Source organism: Python bivittatus, unplaced genomic scaffold (assembly GCF_059951505.1).
Source record: "Python bivittatus isolate LINGU-HERP-01145 unplaced genomic scaffold, Pbiv_v1 ctg000060_np1212, whole genome shotgun sequence".
NCBI classification, from domain to species: Eukaryota; Metazoa; Chordata; class Lepidosauria; order Squamata; family Pythonidae; genus Python; species Python bivittatus.
The window spans coordinates 8336004-8361581 of record NW_028277044.1 but is presented as its reverse complement, the minus strand read 5'-3'; the positions used below and the strand labels follow the sequence as shown (position 1 = coordinate 8361581).

The 25578-nt window shown below is 38.9% G+C and overlaps 1 long non-coding RNA gene across 1 annotated transcript; it reads right to left on the bottom strand.

Annotated features, from left to right (window-relative positions):
* Positions 1-236: 236 nt before the first annotated feature.
* On the bottom strand, positions 237-9901 carry LOC148216430 (uncharacterized). The gene is made up of 3 exons (XR_015795430.1): positions 9766-9901; positions 7343-7453; positions 237-2197 (listed from the first exon to the last, which is right to left on the bottom strand). It is a non-coding gene; the product is annotated as an uncharacterized LOC148216430 (long non-coding RNA).
* Between the last annotated feature and the right edge of the window lie 15677 nt (positions 9902-25578).

The following is a 25578-nucleotide window of genomic DNA, read 5'->3' as shown; positions in this document are numbered from 1 at the left end:
ATTGCATGTATCATCTAACCCCACTCAACTAGATCACTGCAGCATCATTCAGATCTCTTCCATCCTTCGCCTTTTAGTTTTACGTAGACATTAATTCAGGCTCTTTACCATTCACTCCTCTTCCAAGTTGCAATCTTCCATATCATCAGATGGGTCCATTATTGTCAATCAATGGTTCCACAAAAATATTTTTAATGGAAGGAAATAATAGTTCATTATCCTTAGTCGTACCTGGGTCTCATAAAATACAACATTCTCTACAAACAAGGATAGTCCAGTCAGTTTTGACAGAGTTTGGCTATTATGTCACAAACCCAAACAAAGCCTAGCTTTACTGCAAGCACCTTCACCATATTCTATGCAAGCTTAGTTCTCTAATGTAGAAACTAACTTGCAAGCCAGCTTATGGTTACCCATATTCCCCCCAGCTAGGAGATACATGCAGTATATTGACATACTCGGGATACTCAACGTACTAGTGTCAGGTTTCTAAGGAACGGGCACAATTTTCAGAGTCATAATACAAGTTCATATTTACTGGAAGAAGTGCTCCTTTTATGCATCCAACTATTGGCCAAGCCAGATTTTTTTTTTTTAAATGGCCATTTGACAATCTAGGTAATTTCTTTAGCAGTACCAATAGGACAGGCCAGAATTCAGACACCTTCAGAGTTGACACTTCTATCTGCCCTTGAAATCTAATCCCTTTTTAAAGTCTCAGTTTAATGATCACCCTTCTCTGCAGCTGCACAAGTATCTTCTTCCTGCAATTTTGTCGGCCTCTTTTGCAGCACCATGTTCCTCCAGCGGCTCATACCTGGAGCTCTGTGTATATGCTTGGATGCCTTTCCCCCTTTTTATTTGAGTTTGCAGTATGAACTGCTGTTCAATTATAGTTCTGCTCTATTTCCGGAAACTTCTCTCTGTATCTGTGGCAGCATATGTTTTCATTTAACTACATTTGTTCCCAATTATTTTTGTTATGGCTGCAGGGAAAGGAAGAGGCCTTGCTATCTCTAAAATGAAATGTGAATATCCTGATTCCCCCACCCTTCTCTTCCTCCACCCAGATTCAATTTTTGATTCATTCATGTAGAGTTTTGAGGGGCAGGAACCATCGACAGCAGGCTTTTTCAAACTGAATTCCAGTCCCTTCATTCCCAGCAGGCACACCACTGGCTATGCTGGCTTGGCATGATGGAATATGTAATCAAACTTGTCTGGAGAACAATATGTTGCAGAATAGAGTTCATTGAAATAAAACCTTTCTAAGGCTGGTTTTCTACCCTGCCCTTGTATAATATCCTTAAATGAATTCATCATGCCGGTATCCCATGGCAGTATTTATATTATAGTATGAATATATAGGAAGGAGATACAAGAATCAGCTTCAGTAGAAAAGCATATTGATGCCACTTACACCAGCCCTAAAATTAACTGTTGCCTTTGGGCCATCCACTGACTTTGCCCTATTTCTTGCATAGTCACAAAATTAACTAGATGACCTTGGGCCAGTCAGCCACCTACTTAATACTTGATCTTAGCCAAAAGACAAAACGTTGTGGGTGAAGATAAGGGAGACCATGCATACCTTCATTTCTTTGGAGGAAGACTGGGGGGGAAAATATAACAGTGATCATTTGTGAGATACCCCATAGCTGTTATCTATCCAGTCTTAAGAGATGGACATGCACATATATACAACATGGTGAAACAAAAGCCATTCTTTCAATAAATGTAATATAATACCTAATACAGCATTTTGAAGAGAATTCTAAATTCACCTAATACAGCATTCTTGAGAATTTCAGATTTGGAATAGTCAGGTTCTAAACTGGGAACACTTTCCTGAGTTTCAGATATAGGGAAACTGTAGGTTGGAGATGTCTTCCTGTGTAATTTCACTGGAGATATTTCTGTTATGAAAACAGACTCTGAAAGAATGAAGGCTGGAGAAGGAGGTTCTCAAAGGAAAAAAAAAATATTACTCACAGGAAGCACAGTAAAAACCCATTATTTATAGACCTGCTTTCCACTTCCAGAGGGATCTTCAACTTCTCATCTTTTTCTTTCCAGTCTGGGTCACTACTCATCTTTTTATATTTTGCCAGCTGCTCAAAAGATCTTTTAGACAGAATGAAATAGACTGAACACAATTCCAGGTGAGATTCATTTGCTGGTCATTTTTACACAGATGCTGATGAGAGAAAAAAAACAAAGATAAATAAATGAATGAATGAATGAAATAAAGAAATAAATGTCAACTGAACACCCTTTACATTTATTTAAAACTTTTCTTTGTGACCTATAACTTACAGCTAGAAGCCTCTCATCTAGAAATACCAGTTGTCTGGAAATACCATTCTGAAAGTCCAGAATGAAATATGGACAGCAAAGTTATGTTAGCCTGGCTGGCTCATAATGGCTAACAGCAGGTGACCAGTTCTAGCCAATCTCAGCAGCCTCAGTTTCATTGCAAGATGGAGGCTCCCAAATGATCCAACAGTGCCATGATACTTTGATATGTATGGGAACCATCATATCAAGGCAGCCTGGAATTTTACATGTCAGCTTATCCCCTGGCAAAGCAAAGGCTTCTCTCTCACACTTGCATTTCCAATTTTACTTCTTCTCAATTCCCTTAGGGTATGGTACCTGCAGGAAGACTTGCAAGAAAAGGAAGACAGGGAATAGACCACAAAGACTCACCAGTCTGATCATTCAGAATCATAAGGACTGGGAAAAAGGAAGTCCAGTAATTTGGGAATATTCTGGGTAATAAAATAGTAGCTTGCTCACAGGTCAACAGTGGACTAGGTGCTCTACACGTCAGATAGTCCCTGGTACTTCCAGCCAGGGCTGAAAAGAAAGCTCTCTAGAAAGAAAGCTGTTGTTTATGTAAGCTAGACATACCAACAATCTGACAAAAACAGCTTCCTGTATTCTTGGATTTTAAAAAGGCAAACATAAACATATTCTTTTGGTCTCTCTCCCACAGCTAAACATCCTGTGGATAGGATCTACAAATGCCTTTAAAACTAGCAACACATACAGCATCCCTGAAGAACTCTAACTCTTCCTATCTGCTTACACAACTGAGCAAGAGATGGCTTTTAAAAGTATTAAATGGACACAGGTGGAACCATAAAACTAAGTGTCTCCACATGGAACATCTGCTGTGTGCCCCTGTTATCTTTACAAGGGAGCAGGCTTTTTTTTTTTAAAGCCTCCCTGTTTCTTTTAACCCCTTTGCTTGCAACTTCTTCCCATCAACCACAGCCACAAATCTTTATTAAATCATAGTCGAGCATTGTGATGTCCCTCAAATGCAGAAAAGCTTTTTGCACAGCAATGATGCAGCTGCAACAAGATGCAGGCAGATTCAGCAGAACTCAAAGGAGGTTTTTTTGTTTTTTTGGTGGATCATTGTAACACCTTTGCTGAATATTTTTACAGATTATTTATCTATTATTTAACTTGGTACACTGCCAACAAAGTCCCCCAGCCACTTCCAATAAAGAATAAATTTAAAATCAAGATGCAAACAATAGTTAAAATAGGAATTAAAGCAAACAAAAGTAATAATTAAAGTTGTCAGTTAAAATCAACAGTTAAAATGCATTGCAAGAGCATTTTTAAAAACTGAAAAAGATGCAGGGCATGTATTTCAAAGAGTAGAAGCAGCAGTGGAAAAGATACAGCCCTGAGTGATGCCAGACAACCGTGGACATGTCTTCTCAGAAGATCTCAATAAACATGAAGGTTAATAGAGATAGAGACATTCTCCTAGATAGTCTGGATTTAAACTGTGTAGGGCTTTAAAGGGCATGATCAGCATTTTGTATTTTGCCCAGAAATGAATTGGCAGGCAGTGTACTGTTTTAAGCCCAGATATATGTTCTCCTTGTTTTTCCCCCAAGACCAGTTCCATTGCTGGATTTTGTTCAATCTGAAATTTCTGGACAAGACACAAGAGCAGACCTAGACAGAGTGCATTGTTTGTCAAGCCTGGAAGTTATTAACGCCACAATTTTAAAGTCATTACCTTCCAGATAGATAGATCAGCCAAAGTAGATAAATGAACTCCTAGCTGTTGCATCCATCTGGAAAACCAGAGAAAGTTTGAGGTCCAATAACACCCTTAAACTAAGTATATATGTACCTGCTTCTTCTGGGAGAGTAATTCCATTCCAAACAAGTCAATCTACCAGCTGTCTGGAATGATGGCCCCTCCAAAGCCATTAAAATCCAACCTGTTTTCATCTTGTGCCAACTTTAAACTGCTAAAAACATGAGTCAACCAGCCTTTCTTTTCAGCTAATCAGCTAATCAATTGAATATATATATATATATATATAGAGAGAGAGAGAGAGAGAAAGTCCTGTCCCCTGAGCTACAGATCCTGGTGTATCAGCAATCTCACCCTCATTCTACACAAAAGGGGAGTAAAATACAGTTAGTACCTCTCCCTCCAATTTTGGGTTCATATTAAGTACATTGGTCTGGGTACTGAAAAGAGTTGTAAAATAAAGCTGTAAGCAAACTGCAAAGCTGATATAGTCAAGAAAACAATTGCTTGTCTTTGTAATGGTGATATACAAAAAACCTTTAGGATAAATTCCTCCAAAGCTTAAGGCAATTATATAATCATGAAAGAGCAACCACAAGAAGTCATCTTTCAAAGCAAGGCACTAGTGCTAATCTCAAGAAGGCACTCTAAATCAAATTTACTTTGTCGATTTCCCAGATATGTTCCTCAGTATGATATAATGTTTGGTCAGACACCATAGTTTAGTGGTAAAGTACCTGCTTGCATGAAGAAAACCTCAATGTCAGCTCTCAACATCTTCACAGTCTGATAGATGATGGTGACCTTGACAACGGTAGGTAGGTAGGTAGGTAGGTAGGTAGGTAGGTATGCATTTTTTACCTCCTTGAGAAGTGAGAAATTCCAATGTAATGCTCTTGGCAGTTCTTTAAGGAAGCAAATCTGCAACTTTTCTGTATCAATAGGTTCTGCAATTTATGTGCTATTTGTTTCCTCCTACCTTGTTTATTTACACACACATACACTATGCTCTCACTGATGAGATATCTTTTGACACCCTGAACTATTAAGCAACAATAGATAGATAGATAGATAGATAGATAGATAGATAGATAGATAGATAGATAGATAGACAGACAGACAGACAGACAGACAGACAGACAGACACACACACACACACACACACACACACACACACACACATCAGGCAGGTGACCAACGGTCTGGCAAAGCAACTTTTTAAAAGACAGGCTCTGAGTGCAACTGTAACTGTTAACACTTTCCTTTACAACACTGTAATCTTGGCTATACCCCTTTGCTGACTCGTTTCCTTGAAGAGGAATGCCATCTTTGGATAGTAGGCATATGGTACATGAAAAGGGTTGTCTCAGTCACCTCATCTCTAGAATGCATTCCTGAAGAAATTAAAGAGTGAGCCTCCTCCAAGTCAAGTTAGATTTCTGATGACTATGTTGGATACATACATGAAGTTTTCTTGGCAAAGTACATAAGTGATTTGCCACTGTGTGCTGGGATGTTTTTCAACTGCCTACCCAGAGCGGTTGTCTGGCATTAAACCACATGTTTTCCACCATCAACAGATCCTTTCATTGACTTGCATTCTCTATTGGCTTCTGCTGATTTGCTTTGATGCTCCGACCATTTAATCTAATTTTGATTCTTCTTATATGCTGAATTTACACTTTGGGATAATTGAAATTAAATCTTTTTTAAAATTCATATGTAAATGTACATTCTTTAGATCAGATAATTTGCCAATCAAAATTTTAAATTAGGTGTGTTATTGCAAGAGGATTTTAGTGTGTCTAAAATTGGAATGGCAATATGTTCAATTAAAAGCTTTTGATTTTACAGTTTGGTCCAGATGCATTAGCTGCTTTAAAATTCTTGGAATATACTGCATTTTGGAAAAGTTCAAATCTACAGTATTTTTCATAAAGAATTAAAGGATATTCCTAAGGTAGGTAATAGGTATTTGCCAGAACTTTGGGGTAAAGAGATAAATTTTCTATATTAACAAATGAATGGTTAGGAACCTTAAAGAATATTTCTTTTCATTGTAAGATGCATTAATTCAACAAAATATTTGTTCATGTTTATTGAACACCACACCAAAAGTTTTGAAAATGTTGGCTGTAAACTTCATTATACTAGAAATGTAAATGATGGAGACATTTACCCATATGGTACAGACTTGGTCCTGTTTGGGTCTAACATCCATAAGTCAGTTAATATGTCTTTGGGGTAATTAATATGATTTAAAGATGTCAATGTGAGTTTGAAATAAATATAAAATGGCAATTTATCACTATATAAATAACCACAGATGTATTGAGTATGGGTATATACATATAAAAGATGATTCCTTTGTGGTGGAAGGACTGTGCCATTCAGGATTTACAATCTTGTACTGATGATACATGTTCCCTCTCTAATTATAAGCTGGTCCTTTACTGAAGTAATGGAAAGACTGATTTATATTGACCTATGTGGTCAGGTTTTAATGATGTTAAAAAAAACACAAAAAACTAAACCATTTTAAAATATATATTATATATTTTTGTCTTTTCCACACTTCCTTTCTTTTTCTTTTTGTATCTTTTTTCCTTTTCTGTATATGAAAGTTTAAATAAAATTAAAAAGCTAATCATAGGCAGCTTTTAGAATTTCAACTGACTTGAGTTGTGCGAATACAGAGACTGTATCAAGATTACACCATGGCATCAGCTACTGTTATCTCTGGATTTTGAAAATAAAGCTGCAAAAATCACAGAGATATTCAAAAGATTCCTTAAGCATGACGGAGGTTTTTTTTCACAGTCAAATTAAAGGGTTATGTAGCAGTCTTTTCGGTGGCAGAAAACTCTAATGTTTGTTGCTCCCACTGATAATAGTGACAAATAGTACTGGGATTGATGGATTCCTCCAACCTTATTTTCCTCCCATTCCCCCCCCCCCATGTCACCAGCTGACAGGATCTATCAATCACTCTCCTTGATGTGGGTTGGGGTTGAGGAGGTGGTGAGTTTTGCCAGATGGCTAGACCAGCAGGTTTAGCCAGCTGGCAAAATTCACTCTGGTTTTGCATAAGTATTTTGTGTAGGCATATTGAAAGGGAGACTATTTATCAGCTGAAATTGGGACACAAGGGAGAATAGAAATCCCAGAACCAAAAGAGGCCCATTCAAAGCATTAGATCGTGGATTTAGTACTTCGACACAAGTGCACTGAATCCCTGTTCAGAAAAAGAAGCAAAAGTAAGCAGCCCCTTACCATAGCTAATCAGATGCTGTTCAGACTGATGCAGATTTCTGAGCTGGGGACGCAGCTGTGTCACCAACAGAATGGTTGATGAATAATGTCAGATTGTTTCCACAGCACACTCTGTAACAGTATAAGAAGGAAAACATTACCAGCTGAACTGGGGTCAAGATGATTTAGAGTATGATCTGAAGATCAGATGCAAACCACCATAGAACACAGCAGAAAAAAAGAGGTTGCTTCAGTTAGATACATCAGGGAAGGATCTCCATCTGTCCATGCTGTGCAACTTAAATAATGTCCTATAGGTACAACCTTCTCCAGATAAGAGATAGACTATTATGTTCTTCTAAAGATTAGAAATAAAAAAATATCTTCCGTGTAAACACCATTTCCATAAATGAGATCCCAGACTGAATTCTAAATGTATTTAGTAAAATATTTCAGAATCACCTACAATCTTATTGATATAAAGGCAGAATAGAGTACCCCTCAAACCCATTGTTAAAGTCCCCAGTTGCATTGTGTTGTTATATACTATGTAACTTAAAATAAAGAAACTGCTCATTCACAGTTGCTTCAAATAGCAAATGAGTCACTGAAATACCACTGTTTCATGGTTGCCCTTTGGGGCAATGGAAAGAAATAGAGCTGCTCTTTATTGTATAGGTTCAAATGGATGTAAAAACCAAATCTTGCATTGCATGTTATGAGTCCTAAATTTCAGTATTGTATAATACTGTATGTATAATACTAATATGTACCTACTCACAGTCACCCATGCCGTAGTCACCTCCCATTTGGACTATTGTAACACACTCTACATGGGGCTGTCCTTGAAGAATATTTGGAAATTTCAGTTGGTTCAAAATTCAGTGGCCCACATAGTTCTGTGCAAGTCCAGATTTGTGCATGTGTCACCTCTTTTGTGGGAGCTGCATTGGTTGCTGATTTGCTTCCAGGTCCAATTCAAAGTGCTGGTTATCACCTTTAAAGACCTTCATGGCTTGGGGCCTGGTTATTTGCAGGCCCACCTTTCCCCAAAGTGGGGAGGCTGGGTATGTTGAGGGTCCCATCGCTGAGGGAAGTACATCTGATGGGCCATGAAGAAGGGCCTTTTCTGTGGTGGCCCCCTCTCTGTGGAATGTTATTCCCTCTGAGACAAGATTGGCCCTCACCTTGATGTTGTTTCAGAAGGCCCTGAAGACGTGGTTTTGCCAGCGGGCCTGGGAACCTTAAGCTGAAAAGGAGCCAATCAAGTGATTATGTTGATTGTGTTTTTAGCTGCCACAGGGAGTGGGAGTTGATGGGTTTTTTGTATTGGGGTTTTACTTTGTAAGCTGCCCGGAGTCACTGTGTGTGAGTTGGGTGGCCATATAAATGTGTTAAAAAATAAATAAAGATAAAAAAATAAACAAGTAAGTAAATAAATGGCTTCTAAGTTCCAGTTAGTGGTCTAAGTTGTGTGTGTGTGTGTGTGGGCACACCCTAAGGAGATGAAGACATACACAAATTAGGAAGAGAGAAAGACATATAAAAACCAGGAAGGGGAAGGATCACTAAATGAAATTATAGCACCTAGCTTTGTCTGTTCTCTACTGCACAAATAATTTATTTCTTGATGATGGTGTCATATCATGATTAACTCCAGGCTTAATAGTTTTAAAGTGTCATTGGAGGAATACATAAAATAACATTATGTCTCTCAAAGTTAGGTGCGGGAGAACTTGAGCAAGTGGTCTCTGTTGGATTCATGTCTTGTTTTGGGCCCCTGTGAGACAGAATGCCAGACAATGTAAGTGTTTCATTTGATTAAGAAGGCCTCTTCTTATCAGAGCCTACAGAAGAAACCACTAACATGGGATTGCCCTGGATGAAGGAAGATATGGAGATATCTGACAAATCTTCTTGCCATTGGGATACACTGCCAGGCATTGCCATTATATTTTCAACTTAAATCTAGTTGCAACCATACTTTTACATACTATCTGAGAGTTTTTTTTTTGGGGGGGGGGACAAGATTATAGTATAGGAAGAAATTATTTCTTTGAAATCTTGTGGTAAGATGAAATATCCTTTCACATACAGGCTCTAAGGTGAAAAGTGAGGCTTTTTCTCCTTTTGCTGAACTTGACTTGGGAGTTAATTATCCGTTTACCACTTCAGAAATCTAGGAGACAGGTTGAGGCTCTTTTCAAAGTACATTACATGTCCTTGATTAACAGAGAAGCAAAAGAGTTGTGATTACATTCCAGCCATAGTTCTCATTTTTGCAAGTTACAAGTGGTCCTTATCTTTCCAGTTTTTGTAGCAGTCCAAGTTCTGGATAGTTGATTATAAATGGGTAAAAGATTTTTGATAAAAGGAAGTTCAAAGTTCTTTGTACCCATTTTGTATGCATTTGCTAAAACATGAAAGCATTGACTAAAACTCACTTTTTGCAAGTGGTGTCCCATGCCAGGAGAAGTGGGTGTCCAGATGCCAATGGGAACAGAACTCCTGTTCTTTTCATGGTTGGATAGAAGAATGTCAGTTTCCTTCCTTTGCAGAACAAAATGGACCTGCCGAAATTTCTCTCTTCCACATAGCTATAAAAGGAACAGGAATGCCACTGTTGCTCATTGTAACTGGCCATCTTCTAAATCTTCTCCCAGCCTTTGCTGCTTGAGTAAAAGCAGCCTTCTGTGCGTACTAAATCAGTTGATATGTATTCTACTTCAGGACTGTCAGAAGTTTGATTAGAATCTCCTAGTAGATTCCAGGATAATATGCCATTGATCTGAAGGATTTCAACCTTCCAATTGTCTAGTATAAATCAGCTGTAAAGCAGCATTTCCAACCACCGAATTTTGTTTGCTAAAAAAGACTCCATGAGGGAAACCCAGATTTTTAAAAGGAAACATTTGTGAGCTGGGTACCATTTCTGATCCTAGACTCCTGAATAAGCATCAGTCCTTAATTCTTAGCATATATTCATCTTGCTATACATAAATAATGAATATGTGCATAAATAATGTAGATAATAAAAATTAATAAAAATCACATGACTGAAACTTATGGACCCACCTATCCTACTTTAAAGTTTTAAAGACATAGAATGCCTTTCAAAGTGTCTGATCTTGAAAGATAATTGATGATAGCCATAGTTGCATAGTAAAGATATCTTAAGGGTTTAAGGAAGCAAGCTAAATGTCCTGGGTGGGTAGTAAGAACTATTGAATAGTATAGAAATTCTCCATGGAAGGAGAGTGGGAGAAAAATTAGAAGAGGGAAGGACAACTGGAGGAAAATATATCAGATATCACCCTCTCCCCCAACACACACACAAACATACATACGTGCAATAGCGTGTTGAAAGGACTTAGGCTTTGATATTAGATAAATCATGGATGAAGATACATATACCAAATTAGCATAACTCTGGTCTGCCTCCACTCAAATACACATTCCTAATTTCACTGGAGATATATCAGCAATGAATCTTATGTGTTACAGGCACAATATCTAAACTGGAAAAAAAAATATAGGAAGGAACAGCAATGTTTCTTACGTTGACAAATTAATTGCTCAAAATATATGATCAGTCAATAATTCGATCCTGTGCATATGCCCTAGAAATCAGTTCTATTAAGTTCAGTGGATCTGACTCCTAATTGATTGACAGCCATATGCCGAAGTAATTCTCCATTGTATTCCTTGTATTTCCAGTATTGTTTCTTATCTTCTGAGTGAGATGATCCCCTTCAGTTTCACTAGTGTTGTTTACAAAGGAATACTGAATTGTCTGGCAGCAGATGCTATCTTGCCAGTAACTACAAGATAAGACCTGCAGACTCTAAAATTGCCTAAAGCTAAGGATAGTACTGTTAAAAACTGTCACACGGTGGATGCCCTAATTCACTATCTGCTCTTTGGATTTTCTCTGAGTCACTATCATGCTTTAAAAATGCTGCAGATGTATTGCTAGAAAGACAAGATCTATACACTGAGAAATGTGGTTGAAAACATTATTGTTCTTCAGACAAAATCTCCAGGCCAATTTTTGGAGTTCTGCTGTGATCCCACAGAATTATGTTAAGCATTATATATTTACATAATCCCCAACTATCCCTAACCCCTGATGTGACTCTTCTGCTTTTTCAAGGAAACTACTGAGATTTGTTATTATGAGATATAATAATCTCATTCCAACTGAGCTTGGCTCCTTATGACTTCATGGCTATGTACTGCAATCTCACTCAGAACTAAAGATGGAAAGGTGCCATCAGATGCCCTCTCTCAGCAGCTTCATGTAGATATAAAACAGGAGTGAAGAGAGTGCCGAGCCCTGTGGAACTCCACAAAGCAGGGGCCACAGGCTAGTCCTCCCCCCCACCCCCCGAGGAAGGAAGAGAACCAGTGCAATACTGGATAGCCCACTCCCAGCCCTCTAAGTCAACCCACCAGGATACCGTGATGGATGGTACTGAAGGCTGCTAAGAGGTCAAGAAAAGCAAGGATGGATGTACCACCTCCATCCTGCTCCCCCCAGAGGTCCTCTACAAGCACAATCAATCCTGTTTAGGTCCCATATGCAGGTCTGAATCCTGGTATAAAGAGATGCAGATAATCAATAGTGGCCATGGGCCCTCAAGGGCCAGCTTAAGCGAATTGCTATTCCAAATGTTAAACATTTCTAAACTTTGTTGTGTTAACACTATCAGTGAGAGAACACCAGGTAGAACAGTGGCCAGGAGGACCTTTATAAAATTACCTCTTCTGCATCAGATGCAGCCATTTCAGGAGTAGGAAGTTTTGCCCTAGGTCACAAATGACTTTTTCACCTTGGGGCTGGACTACTGGAGCACACTCTACATGGATCTGGCTTTGAAGACCATTTGGAAGCTTCATCTGGTCCAACATGTAGAAGCCTAAATAGTTATGGGGATACTTAGGTTCACCCCTATAACACCACTACTGTAGAAGCTGCACTGGTTGCCAGTTAGCTTCTGGGTACAATTAATAGTTCTGGTTGTCACATTTAAATCCCTTTATGGCTCAGAGCCTGGACATCTCTCAGGCTACCTTCTTTGAGTTGAAGCTGCCAACTTGGTGAGATCCAGAAGAGAGGGCTTGCTGAGGATCCCTCATTTGAGGGAATGCCCTCTGCAGAGGCCTCGCATGCAAGCATTTTCAGTGGTGGCCTCTACCTCTGGAACAGTTTATCCTCAGATATCTAGACCACCCCTTCCCTATTATATTTTTGAATAGTCATGAAATATGATTTTTTCAGAAAGGCATTTGAGAACATCTGAAGATTCTGCTGCTATGAATGGTAACACTTCGAAGCATAGCTAGGTTACTATAGTTTAATTTTTGGGTTATTTGTAAACCACTCAGAATCTTTTGAAATTAAGTGGTAATCAGCCAAGGTAATAAATAAATAAAGTTTAATTAATCAGGTTGCTCACACAGCATGAAATAGCTCTTTTATTTTTCTCTGTCTTGACAGAAAGCAAATGCTAATTCTACCGTTTTGTGTGTCCAGGGTCAAGGGCATCTTTCTTCCTGTTGGAAATTAGCTCCTTCTGGCTAATCGTACAGAGCAATTTAAGTACTTTACAGGTAGCTCCTAAAAATCAGACATCATTTCTAAAGAACTAAAGAGCAGTCATTTTTATTGGGCCTGTTTTATTGTGTAATATAAAAATGCATGTGGTTTGGACATATATATATTTCATCTGATTTTCAGAAATGTCTTTAACTGCATTAAAGAAAGGTGAGCATTAAAAGTGCTAACTATAAAAATAAACCTCACATTACACAATCAATAATTGTGTAAATAATGAAAACCTGGGATTGCAGGCATTTTTTAATAGTGCAGGATGGTTATTTTACATCAAAAGGTTTTTTTTTTTAGTCTACATATCAAAGTAAAAATATTAAATTATGAGTCTCCAACATGGCACCCATGTGGGCCAGCATGCACATAGACAACTTCCTTGGCACTCCCTGGACATCTCTCCCCTTGATACATACATCCACATTTACACACATATTTTCAGACCCCAAATGAGCCATAGAATCTCTTCCTTAGATAATAGAAGTACTCTGTGCTTCCCTCCCCCCCAGTGTTTTGTTTGGAAGATTATACACCTGTGAGAACAATACAAAGGTAAACCAACAGTGTCCTGTGGAAGGGGGAGTTACAAGAGGCAACAGGTAGCATCTTATTAATCTGTGCTTTGGAACTGGTTAAGTCCCTAGGGCAACTGCTTTGAGAATGGGCAAATCCCTCCATGAGCTGTGTTGTAAGAATCCTCACTGCATGCTTTCTGAATTCCCAGTGTGTCATCGACTCCAAAGGGTCAGGCCTTCTGAATTAGATCATTTACATGCACACCACAACATTTAAAGAATCTTTTGGTGCAACTTCCAGATTTTTCTGGCAAAGTGGTGTCGCTTTAAAAATATCATTTCAGAGTCACATCACACTCACATATTTGTACTCTACCCTCCCTCTCTTGATTTCTTTCTCTCTTTTTTTATACAGCAAGTGCCAAGAGGACTCTGGGACACACTGGCCTTTGCCACAGCGAATGAGAATGAGGAATGCCACAGAGAGAGAGAAAAAGAAGAGAGAGGGGGAGGAGGACCGGAATGGGGGGGGGGGGGGGAAGAAGCAAAGCTTCTGTTATGTTCCAAAGGATGAGTCACTTCCTAGCAGTAATCCTGAGATGCTTATTTATTGCTCTTTTGCTGATATGGAGCCCAGCTTCATTTCTCAGCCAGAGTTCCAACGACTCTGCTTCCTTCTTTCCTCCACCCCCACCAGCTTTGCTGGCCATTAATCATTGTGGGCCTGTTCCCAAGTGTACACAGAGTGGGAGTCATGTCTGCGAGTGGCCTTTCGTGGCCTCCAGTTCAATGAAATCACCTTGTGCAGAGACTTCTATTTATGAGAGTTGGGTTTATTTGTAACTAAACGACTTCCTCTGTTATTTGATAAGCTCAAACATTTGCTACTGATAATCGGAGAGTGTCACATTCATTGTTCCTCCTGTGCTCAGGCAGGCATCCACTGGGCTCCTCTTCTGGGTAGAGTCTGGTTAACCCTTTGTGGGCAGGCAGCTCGACTATTTGAAAGCCAAAGTTTCTTGTACTAAAGAAGGAAAGGGACAGCTGGGCTCAGGATATTGGAGAATGATTTGTTGGGAAACCACAGCTGGGGATTGCTTCCTTCCTTGGCAAAAAGTCTTTTAATCTCTTTCACTGTCTCTGGTTGTCTACTGCTCTGAAAAGGAACTAGATGCAATAATAGAGAAAGGAGCTGCTGCATTTGTGGCTAGTTGTAAAATGCATTTGTTGCCTTCCAGCAATACCACACTTAAGGCAACGTATCTTCCATCTAAAGCCAATAAAACATCAGAGCAGAACAAACAATCAGACCTGCTTAGCAGATGCCAGCAATGGCATTTGTAAATAAAAGTGCTTTTATGTGTTGGCAGTAAAGCTAACTTTAAAGTAGAAAGTTTCATGTCCTGGGGAAAACAGAGCTCCTGCTCTACAAGATGGGTACCACAGCAGGGAAGTCTTTACACTGCACCCTCTCTGAAGTCAGAGCATTGAATTATCAGTTAATAGAACAAAGCATAAAGAGTGAGGTTCATAGAACTGGCATTTTGGACTGGGATATGGGTAAACAGCCAACACAATTGGGTTACATTGCATTTTTGCTCTCCAACCAGCAAGTGAATGAAAGCTTCTGAGCAATCTTCAAGGAATGTCCTCTTTGGGACGATTGACCTATAATAATCTCAGCAGGAACATACTGTTTGGGCCAATGCTAAGCAAGCAAGAACCCTGGTTAATGGAGAAAGGTCAAGGCTCCAATGCTTAATAGCCATTTTCCCAATCTATGTTGTGGATATATGTGGGTATACATACCACTTTTGTCAATTCAATAGTTAAACAATTAGATGATGTTAGAAAACAGCGTGGAAACTTAGAAGGGAGATCATTGTAGGCATGTACTTGGAGGGAGGTAAGTCTCACTAAGTTTGATATGATTTCTAGATGAATATAAAACTGCTTTCAGATGTTGATAAGTTAAATTCCCATCATTTCTCACCACAGATGGTTCTGGACATAACTGCTAGGATTTGTAGTTTAAAAAAAAAACCTTGGCCACAAATTCTTATTCCTAATATAAACCCACTGAATTGCACCTTAATTGGAAGTGATTCTCAAATACAAAAGTTGGGATAAACATTGTATTAAAGGATTCTTTTCTTCCTTAAATGTATGTATCAAACCCCTCAATCTTGGCATCCAGGATTGATTACAAAAGAGTTTTAAAACTCCAAACATTATTTTAAAAAGTACAGGTCAATCAATTGCACTATTCTAATTAAACCTGATCAACTGCCCATGTTTGCAACTTTGGGGGGGGGGAAGACTTTGGGGACGGGTCTTAGGCTGCATCATTCGCTAATTTTAACTTAGTTTTGAGGAAACATGTTTCAATACAGTATCAACTGTCTATACAACCTTTCACAATGACCTTATAGATTTGCTAAGAACTTCCAACATTTTATCTTCTAGAAACTGGAGATGTCACAAACTGAAGCTGGGAACATATAGAACTGCTTGCTTTGAGCAAGAATAGGAACTCCGTCTTGAAACACCATCAGCAGAGAGGAAATAAAGGCTGAGTTCCCATACTGTACTAGGCCACAGTTTGTTTATGTATTCAGCTTACAATTGCAGTAAGCTTACAATTGCCATCTAAGCCATAAACCATAGAGTGGCTCAGTTCACACAGTCCAAACCCAACAAACCATATTCAGTATGTCAACTCTTGCTACGTCATACCTATTCACCTGCTACAAATCTTAAACTTGCATCAGCTTCTTCTTGGTTGTTACTTGTGCAATATGAAGCCTACTGTGGCCCTTAGAAAGTACTGTAAAGTCTTTTTTATCAAGTCTGTTTCATAAAATGGGTTTATTTGAACTTTTTTGCATGACATTGCCTGAGGAACAAATGCTCAGCCTCTAGTCATTTTTTCACTTTGCTTTTATTCCTCATTAAAATTAGCATGTGGAAAGAAGTTAGAAACTACAGAGATTCCTGACTATTTTTATATTGCATATGATCATAACTGCATTCTAGGGCTTCATAATTTTCTATAAATTCTCCTTTCATGTGGAACATATCCTCCCACCAGTACAGTACTATGATATAGTGTTATATACATGTCACTGCAAAGATATTCTAGGTGTGCTAAAAATTCATGTAATTAGCCCTTCTGTACTTTCAGAATTGCTCTTTGTTTTTCATGTCATTCATATAAATATATATATGAGAATGAAGGGCAATTGTAAGGATTATCCAGCTACTTAATAGTATGACCCAAATACATACATTTGATTTTTACAGTGAATATTAAATACTGTTTAATGCCAGTGAAGGCATTTCTAATCCATATGGAGCTGTCAGGAATCAAGTCTGAAAAGAAAGAAAGAAGAAGGAAAGAGGGAGAGGGAGAGGGAGAGGGAAAGGGAGTTTGGTCTAGTGGTTAAAGTGCTGGACTAGGAGTGAGGAAACCTAGTTCTGCCTCCAGTTCTGTCTCAAAAGTGTACACACAGTCATAAGAAAAGCAGTAGTAAATAAAATGGAAACTATTGCAGACTACAGGTTCCACTGTTGAGCACTGTGATAGAGTGATAGAATGATCTTAGATGAAAGGAAAGTTGAGGCACAGAAGTCTTCAACTCAACTGATATGGAAACATGTATGTGTGAACCTGCCCTAATTCCTGTATGAAAGCAGTCTTTCATTCTGGTATTCCTGCTGCAAATACACAACTGTGTGCTGCAGAATGTATTCATAAAATAATGTATGAAGCTTAGAAATCTACAGGCAATTAAGCATTTTATTGCAGAAAAAAATGGGTATTGATTAGGCACATAGAAAGCAGCCACATCCTCCAGAAAGGTCAGCACTGAAAGCTGTCCCTTCTTGTTATATATTGCTTTCACTGTTGATATCAGCAGAAGTGTTCTCTGTGCATATACGTGCACGTGCAGTCAACCATGGACAGTCTTCAGTGCCACGAGGCAGTTAAGTATATCATTCAAACGCAGTCTGGGAATTTATTATGGGAATACTACCAGTATGCATTGTACTTGGTCAAATGCTGGGTCTCAGGACAAGGTAGGAAGTCTGGCAACACCTTTTCCAACTAACAAATTGTATTAAGAGGCATAAGCTTTCATAAGAGGCATCTAATGAAGGCAACTGGTGAAGTCAGCTGAAGCTCATGAAAGTCTATGCTTTTTTAAACAAACCGTCAGTAGGAAAAGGTATTACCAGACTCCTTCTGAAGACAAGGTAGGGTAACTGGAATTTGCAAATGTGTTCCCAAAGGAAAGAGTAGTATTAGTGCAAATCTCTTCATGTTCTGTCCTATAATTTTTTTTTTTTTTTTGTCTGCGCTCAGTCATGGCTGACCCTGCAGTGACTGCTTTTTGGACAAGTCCTTTGCAGTTTTCAAGGCAACTGTTTTTTCGGAAGTGGTTTGCCAGAGCCTCCTTCCTAGGGCAGAGCCCAGCTGGCGAGCGCAGGAGGCGGGGTTTCCGTTGCTTAGCGCCCTTTTCGGGCGCACGCGGTTTTTTCGCGCTTACCGGCAACTACTCCCCACTCCTTTTTTGCAAGGCACCGCGCCAGCATTTTTCCTCCCACCGGAGTGAGAGTCCCCATTTATCTACTCACGTAAGTTTTCGAACTGTTGGGTTGACAGGAACTGGGGGGAGGAAACAGGAGCTCACCCTGTTTAACGCGAAGGCTGGACTCGAACCGCCGAAGCGTCAGCCATTTCTGGCCAGCAACTTTCGGCGTCATTAAGCCGCTGCGCCACCGCGTCCCCCATGTCCTATAATTACATGCCCCTAAAAAAAGTTTTTAAAGGAGGACAGTTCCAAAATAAGCAAGGAACCAAGCATCTTGCTCCAATTTCTATGAAGTCAGGAATAGTCCATCTCTCATGAAGGACCAGCTTCTCTGACTATTTCTTCACAAAAGAACATGCCCTCACAAAAATTACAGCCAATTTTCCATGGTATAGGAGAATGGAAATCTTTTTTTTTCCTTTAATCTTAAGTGGAATAATGCCACTAATTATATCAAGCTACCTTTGAAATTACCTCAACCAGATCAAGTCTTTTCCAGAGCTCTGAATCAGACCCCAACCAGCTCAGGTGGCCTTCACACATCTGTACTAAATACCATAAGTAACACCGGTGTGAACTCTTGATTTCTATAAGATGCAAATATGACCTCAGATCAGAAGCGTATCTGGAAACTTTATTCTAAAAGGCCTAAGAAAATCTATTGGGGCATACAGTACTTTGGAAATACAATGTATGCATCCACATCCTCATTTCTGGCTGACTAACATGGTCAGAGTATTTGGTGGGTTCATTCTAATAAGTGTATTTAGAATTGCTACCATTTACTTATGATTGATTGATTGATTTACCCAATTTATATAGCTGCCCATCTCAAACATGTGACTCTGGACAGCTAACAGGGAATAAAAACAAGATAAAAACATCATAACAAGAAAAATAAGAAGGAAGTCAAAATAAAACCAAACAATTCAATCAACATAACCCTGGGCCCCGGGCTAAATAACAAAACCAGGTCTTTAAGGCTTTAAGGAAACCCAATAGGGTTGGGGCAAGCCTAGTCTCTGGGCGAATGATGTTCCAGAGGGCAGGCACCATGACAGAAAAAGGTCCTCTGGAGACCTCCCAGATGACACTTCCTAATGGACAGCACCTGAAGCATGCCTCTCCCGTCAGATCTCAGGACAGGTAGATACAAATGGGGAGAGATGGTCCTGCAAGTAAACTGGCCTCATGCCGTGCCAACTTTGGCTAGAGCTACCCTATCTCAGCTGTAACAAACCAAGGGACCAGCAGATGGTAGCAAAGTGATATATTGCTTTACTGCCAAATAGTGGATGTCTAGGTTTTTATAGCCCAGTTATGGTAGCCCCAAACTTGGCTGATATTTAAAAAGCTGAGTAGAATCAGACTAGATGGCTATTTGGAGAGGAAACCATCAGGAATTCTCAGTAGACTAGACTGGAAATGCCCCCTTTCAAATGAATGAATGAATGAATGAATGAATGAATGAATGAATGAATGAATCCCATAACAAGGCAATAGCAAATCTCTTCTCCATGGTATCCATGTCGTCATCAAGAGTTGAATGGTCAGTGTAGTGAGTTTTTTCTTCTGTGTGAGGATGCACAAGCTTTCACCAGTGATGAAAAATCAAGGATGGGCACAGGAGAGAGAGGCTTTTCACTGGTGATCCCATAGTTATGAGACTCCTTCTCAAGTAATTGGCTTATGACCATCAATATTTTTAATGAGCCATTGAACACCCACTTGTTTAGGGTTGCTTGCTAAACTGAAAGTGCCTACCTTGTTTTAGGTGAATTTTATAATGCTATCCTGTGAATTGTTTTAGGTGTTTGTTTTAAAGTATTCTTTCTATTGAAGCATTATGGTTCCTTTCATACAATATGCTTTTTGAGGAATTTGCCCTAAAAGCATCTTAAAAATAATTAATCTGCTAAATGAAATTAGTTTGCCATGTGGAAAATAGGTTGTAGCAAAGGCCCCTGAGAAGTGAAAGTAGCAATGGCAGCAAGCAATGCATCTCATGGGGTTTGCTGCTACAGAAACAACTCTGACTGTTGTGGCACCTTAAAGCCTTAAAGATAGCTTCTGGGGTAAGCTTTTGGGGCTTTCATCTGATGAAGTGGACTCTAGTCCACAGTGTCCAAATTTATGACAGAAGTCATTAATCTTACAGTGTCATAAAGTTTTTTTTCCCCCTTGTTAAAATAAGTCTAATTCATTTTTTATCTACAGATAGTACCTTTCAAACTGTGTTTCTCTTGTTTCCTTGACTTCTTTCCAATATTTCCTTCTCAACATTTCAACCACAATCTGGTGATCATTAATAGAGTTGTAAAATATTTCTATTCCCAGATACAAATATTTGCCTGGATCTGCACAGAATCAGCTGTGTGGTCCATCTGCCTCTGCCTTCCTTCTTTCCTCAGATCTTTGAGATATATCTGTTTTCTATAGACAGAAGTCAGTGTTTGGTGGTTGGTTGAGCTTTGGGCATTAAGCAAATGAAAAACAGTAGAACTGGAATGGAAGTATCATGTGTCCTTTTTTAAAAAGCATATCTCTACCAATTTTCCCCAACCTGGGGCTCTCCAGATGAGTTGGAACCAATGAACATGTTGGCTGGAAATTCTGGGAGCTGTGATCCCAACACATCTGGAGGACAAAAAATTGGGGAAGTCTGCTTTATGTGTACTCAGATGAATAAATAGCTCCTGGATTATCACACAGAGCATTTGGAGGTATGTTGTTCTTCACCCAAAACAGTAACTGGCAACTCGTTGACCTGGTGCACTGTCCTGTTTGTCTCAGCAGGTGGCAGCACTTAGCCAACCCTTGTCTGGATTTGGAATGAATCAGGGTCAACTCTTGTTAGAAGTTTAATGGAAGATCTCCAAGTAACATCAGAGCTGCTAGGAAGTTGGGGGGGGGGGGAACCCACACTAGATGAAGACAGTGGCAAGCCACTTCCACATTCCTGTCAAGAATACTACATGGATATGTCCATGAAGTCACCAGGAGTCGAACTTGACTTTAAGAATTGTGTTATTTCTGGTGTAAACAAGATATAAGCAGAAATAAGTACTACACAAAAGGAAGCAACGGAATAATGAAAAGTGAGGAAGAAAAGAATGTGTTTCCCACCCCCAATAAAAGCTTTTGTAACAAGTTGATAACAAGACAAGACCAAGGAACTTTTAAGAACTCACTAAATTGTTCAGAATGGCCAATGGTCTTTTCTTTGCTCCTTTACTCTTCATCAACAGCTTGTCCTGGCTAGATGTGCCTTGTCTCCATCATCAGCTTCTAGGCCATACTCAAGTTCCTGGGATATAGAAATAGAAAGAAAGATGGGATTCAGATTGTACAATGGTTATTTCAAGTTACTTGCATGCATACCTAAACTACATTTTGATCCCTGGATGGTTTCTTCCTGCATTTATTCAAGATGCATGTGCCAGGAAGGGTAATATATATACAAACAGAGGAGACAAAGGAAATAAATTGCTGCTCATTCATATACATGTGCATGTGGGCACACACACACACATGCATACAAACAAAAAACACTTGAAACAAAAGAGCCATTTCATTTATTCTTCTGAAAGTTTGCAGATTTCCTATCTAGAAATAGTACCTTTATCCCATTCCTTAATAACTTAAGGAGGAATATACTGTAGATATTCTCTTTTTCTTCCTCCCAAACACAAAACAGTTCATTCCTAAAAAAAAAAAAATAATGATCAAAAGGACACATAGACTCTGGATTCCAAATTAGGAATTTGGGTTTAGGCTAAAGTCAAATCAGATTATTTTCCAAACCGGGATAAATACATTCTTGTTTTCTGTGCACACCTCTATTGTATAAATACTATTTATTATTTCTATACTGTTTTACTTTCTTTTGTGATTTCATTACAACATTCTGTTTCCTATTTAGAGACAGGAAATTAAAGTTGAGCACTAAGACGTTAGTAAAGAATACATATATCAGCTATAATTTAGTTGGAACTTGCAACCGTGGAAATTCAGTGTGCAAGTTCCATGTATAATAACTCTGCCATTCTTTCTTCATTGTTCCTCATGCCTGATTTTGGTAAACATGAAAACATAAAACTGGTTTCAAGTGCTCCCTGCAAAAATATTTCACTTATGGCATGTCTTTTGGTTAGGCAATAGTGTCAAGGAATTGCAAGTTTCAAAAGTGAGTATTTTAGATTTCTCAGAGCTTAGTTTTTGGGTGATCTTTAAGAGATGGCAAATATTTGCACAGCATGGATTCATAGGCTTTTGCCTAATTCACTCCAGTTGTTGCATTTCTTTATTCCTGACTTCTTTATGACATGCACCTGTTTCAGCTAACTGCTCACCATTTCTAGACAACACAACTTATGATTGGCCAAAAGCATGAATGGCTTCTTGTTCCCACAGTGAAAATGAGCTAGACCCACCAATGGCTTGTCTTAAAAACACTGATAATACACAATCCTCCTTTTCCTGTGGACCATAGCATGTGTATGTGTGGGTGTATGTGGGGGGCAATGAATTCCTCACAGTGTTGTTTTTTAAAAGGTTGAATAGTACTAGCCTCAGGGTCATATCAAGTTCAGAAAAGTTTTGTCTGGTTTTACATTTCATTCTGATCCATTCATCATCCACACTGAAGTAATCCCGTTTGTCCACTTTTCCAGTAAAATTTATCAGATCCAATATCATCCACAAATAAACTGAACAGCAAATTCATTATGCATATGTTTAAATGACAAGAGAATGGTAGTTATTTTATTTTATTTCTCTCTCTTTCATCCTCCCTCCCAATTTTTCCAACAAAGTATCATTTGTTGTGGCTAAAAGCAATTAGACATTTTCAGGACCTTTTACATAAACACCTTTCTAAAATCTTCAAATGCATTTTCTAAACAGAACTATATTGTTCAGTTAGTTAGTTATGGTGGACCAGGGAATTACTTTTATTCTAGTTTTGTGAGGATATTCTGGAGATAGCTACAGCAGGAAAACAAAACAGATGGCAAAAGTCTAGCAAACAAAAACATTTGTAGGGTCCACTTAACATTCCGAAATATGGGAATCAACTGAAGTTATTGAGATCACAATGGCTGTATGGCACTTTCAGATTCAGAGATGGTGTCCCTCTGAATTATTAGCTATTAAAAGGTGGGAGAACAAAGGCTCTGGAGATGCTGACCCACATGAGGTAGATGGACAGCAGATTTAACAGCCACACGATCTCTGCTATGATGAGTTCTTTTATTGTTTAGAGTACTAGTATTTAGAGTATACTATTTCGCCCAAATTCACATAAATCAGCACAGGCACATTTGATGCAAAGTTGTATATTCTTTTGTCCTCATTTTCTGGCAATGTGTTGTAGTCAGTCTAGCTATGCTGTCAGATTGCCTGCTGGTAAAGCTCTCAGAGGGACAGTCTTTTTTGTGACAAGTGATAAATGAAGTATGTTTGTCAGTAATCAGATTACTGAAATCTTCAGATTTTCAGGAAATTCCTATCCATTTTCCTTTTTATACCTATGTAACTGAGTGAGACATTTTCTCTTATCTACAGACTGTCCTATGTACAGTATATGATCCAGAAACAAACGCATGTACTGCGTATGGCCAAGACCTTCTGCTATCAATAAGTTGAGTAAATATATATGAATAACACTTGATTTAACTAATCCAAACCACTGATCATAGGTGTCTGGCAGAGAGATGGAGTGTCAACAAGTCAAGATGGTGTGTGATTGAAGCCTCACTGCATACTTATTACAGCATTCTTTACCTAGTGAAGATGTGCCTGATGAAGTCAGGTATAACTACTCTCCTTCAGCAGCAACATCTACTTATAGATGTTAACAATCGTTTTTATATTTGATGTTCAGATCTTTTTGCCCTGCTGAGGTAGTGATAACCTCTCACTGATAAATTACTCCCAGGAAAGCAGTGTTGGCAATTTCTTCCCAAGATATAATCAGAAAAGAAACTATATTATTTCAGATTATACACAGTTTAGATACAGCTCTTCCTGAAAGGAAATACTCCTCTGTAATTATTACTAAAAGAGCAAATCTTTGCCTTCCTGGAACAAGGGCCTGTTGGAAGAAAGCCAATGGAAAGTGAGTGAGTTTTGCTGCAATAGAGAATAGTTATGCTGGGTGAACTTGCAGACATTATATACTGCACATTGATGTAAAAATACTTTCTGTGGGATGCATATAAATGAATACCTTTTCTGTAATTGATCATCATCCCATCTTGGTTATACATTTGCTGATTTCCCCCCTCTCAGCTATCTGTATGGGCTTCAGAAGCAGAGACATGTTTAAGCAAGATTCATGCTAACCTTCAGGTTAAATATTATATATAACCCTTAGGAAAGGTTTGTTGTTGGGTTTTTTTTGTCAAAAATTCCCCCTTTGCTATTTCTGTGGTTAAATACTACTCCTAAAGTCATGCTAGGCCATTATTGGTAGTAGAATTTCTGACTGGGAAAGTGAGATTGAAAGGAAGGGATAACATTTTCCCAGGTGCCATTATTCTGCTTCGAAAGCCCCCACTGGCTGCTTTGACCTTTTGGAGGAAAAAATGATATTTCCTCCAAGTGCTTGAAATTGCATTCCCCAGCATGGTAGGAAATTCAATCCGTTTGATATCATTTAATAACTGGACAGATGGTTATGAAGGCTGAAGAATGAAGGGGAGGCAGTAAACTGAGATTGTGTGGGAATGAGATAATCTGAGAAAAAAATCACCTTGGCAACCAATGTAGGCATGTCACTGATTTCTGGAGTCAGAATTGAACATTATTGCTCTGGAATTCTAGTCTGCTGGAATCTGCTATATCCAAATTTCAGTTATCAACTGGGAGAAAAAAAAATCCCATTTCCACCTAGAGAATTCTGAGCTCTCTCCATTTCTATCCCATATCATACTTGTTGTGACATCATTAGCAAAAGGCTGCAGCAAAAAGGAAGGAAGAGAAGGAATTTTCTTTTCCTGGCATGGAATCTTTCTTTCTTTCTTTCTTTCTTTCTTTCTTTCTTTCTTTCTTTCTTTCTTTCTTTCTTTCTTTCTTTCTTTCTTCCTTCCTTCCTTCCTTCCTTCCTTCCTTCCTTCCTTCCTTCCTTCCTTCCTTCCTTCCTTCCTTCCTTCCTTCCTTCCTTCCTTCCTTCCTTCCTTCCTTCCTTCCTCTCTCTCTCTCTCTCTCTCTCTCTCTTTCTTTTTCTTTCTTTTGCCTTCAAGTCAGTTTCTGACTCCTGGTCACTGCCTGGACTAGTTCCTACAGTTTTCTTAGCAAGATTTTCAGAAGTGGTTTGCCACTGCCTCCTTCTTAGGGCTGAGAGAGAGTGACTGGCCCAAGGTCACCCAGCTGGCGTTGTGCCTAAGGCAGGACTAGAACTCACCGTCTCCTAGTTTCTAGCCTGGTGCCTTAACCACGACACCAAACTGGCTCTTGGCATGGAATTACCATGGAATTGGTCCAATAGTTAGGAAATTATTTCCTGGGAAATCTGCTTTTTCTCATTAGAAGAAC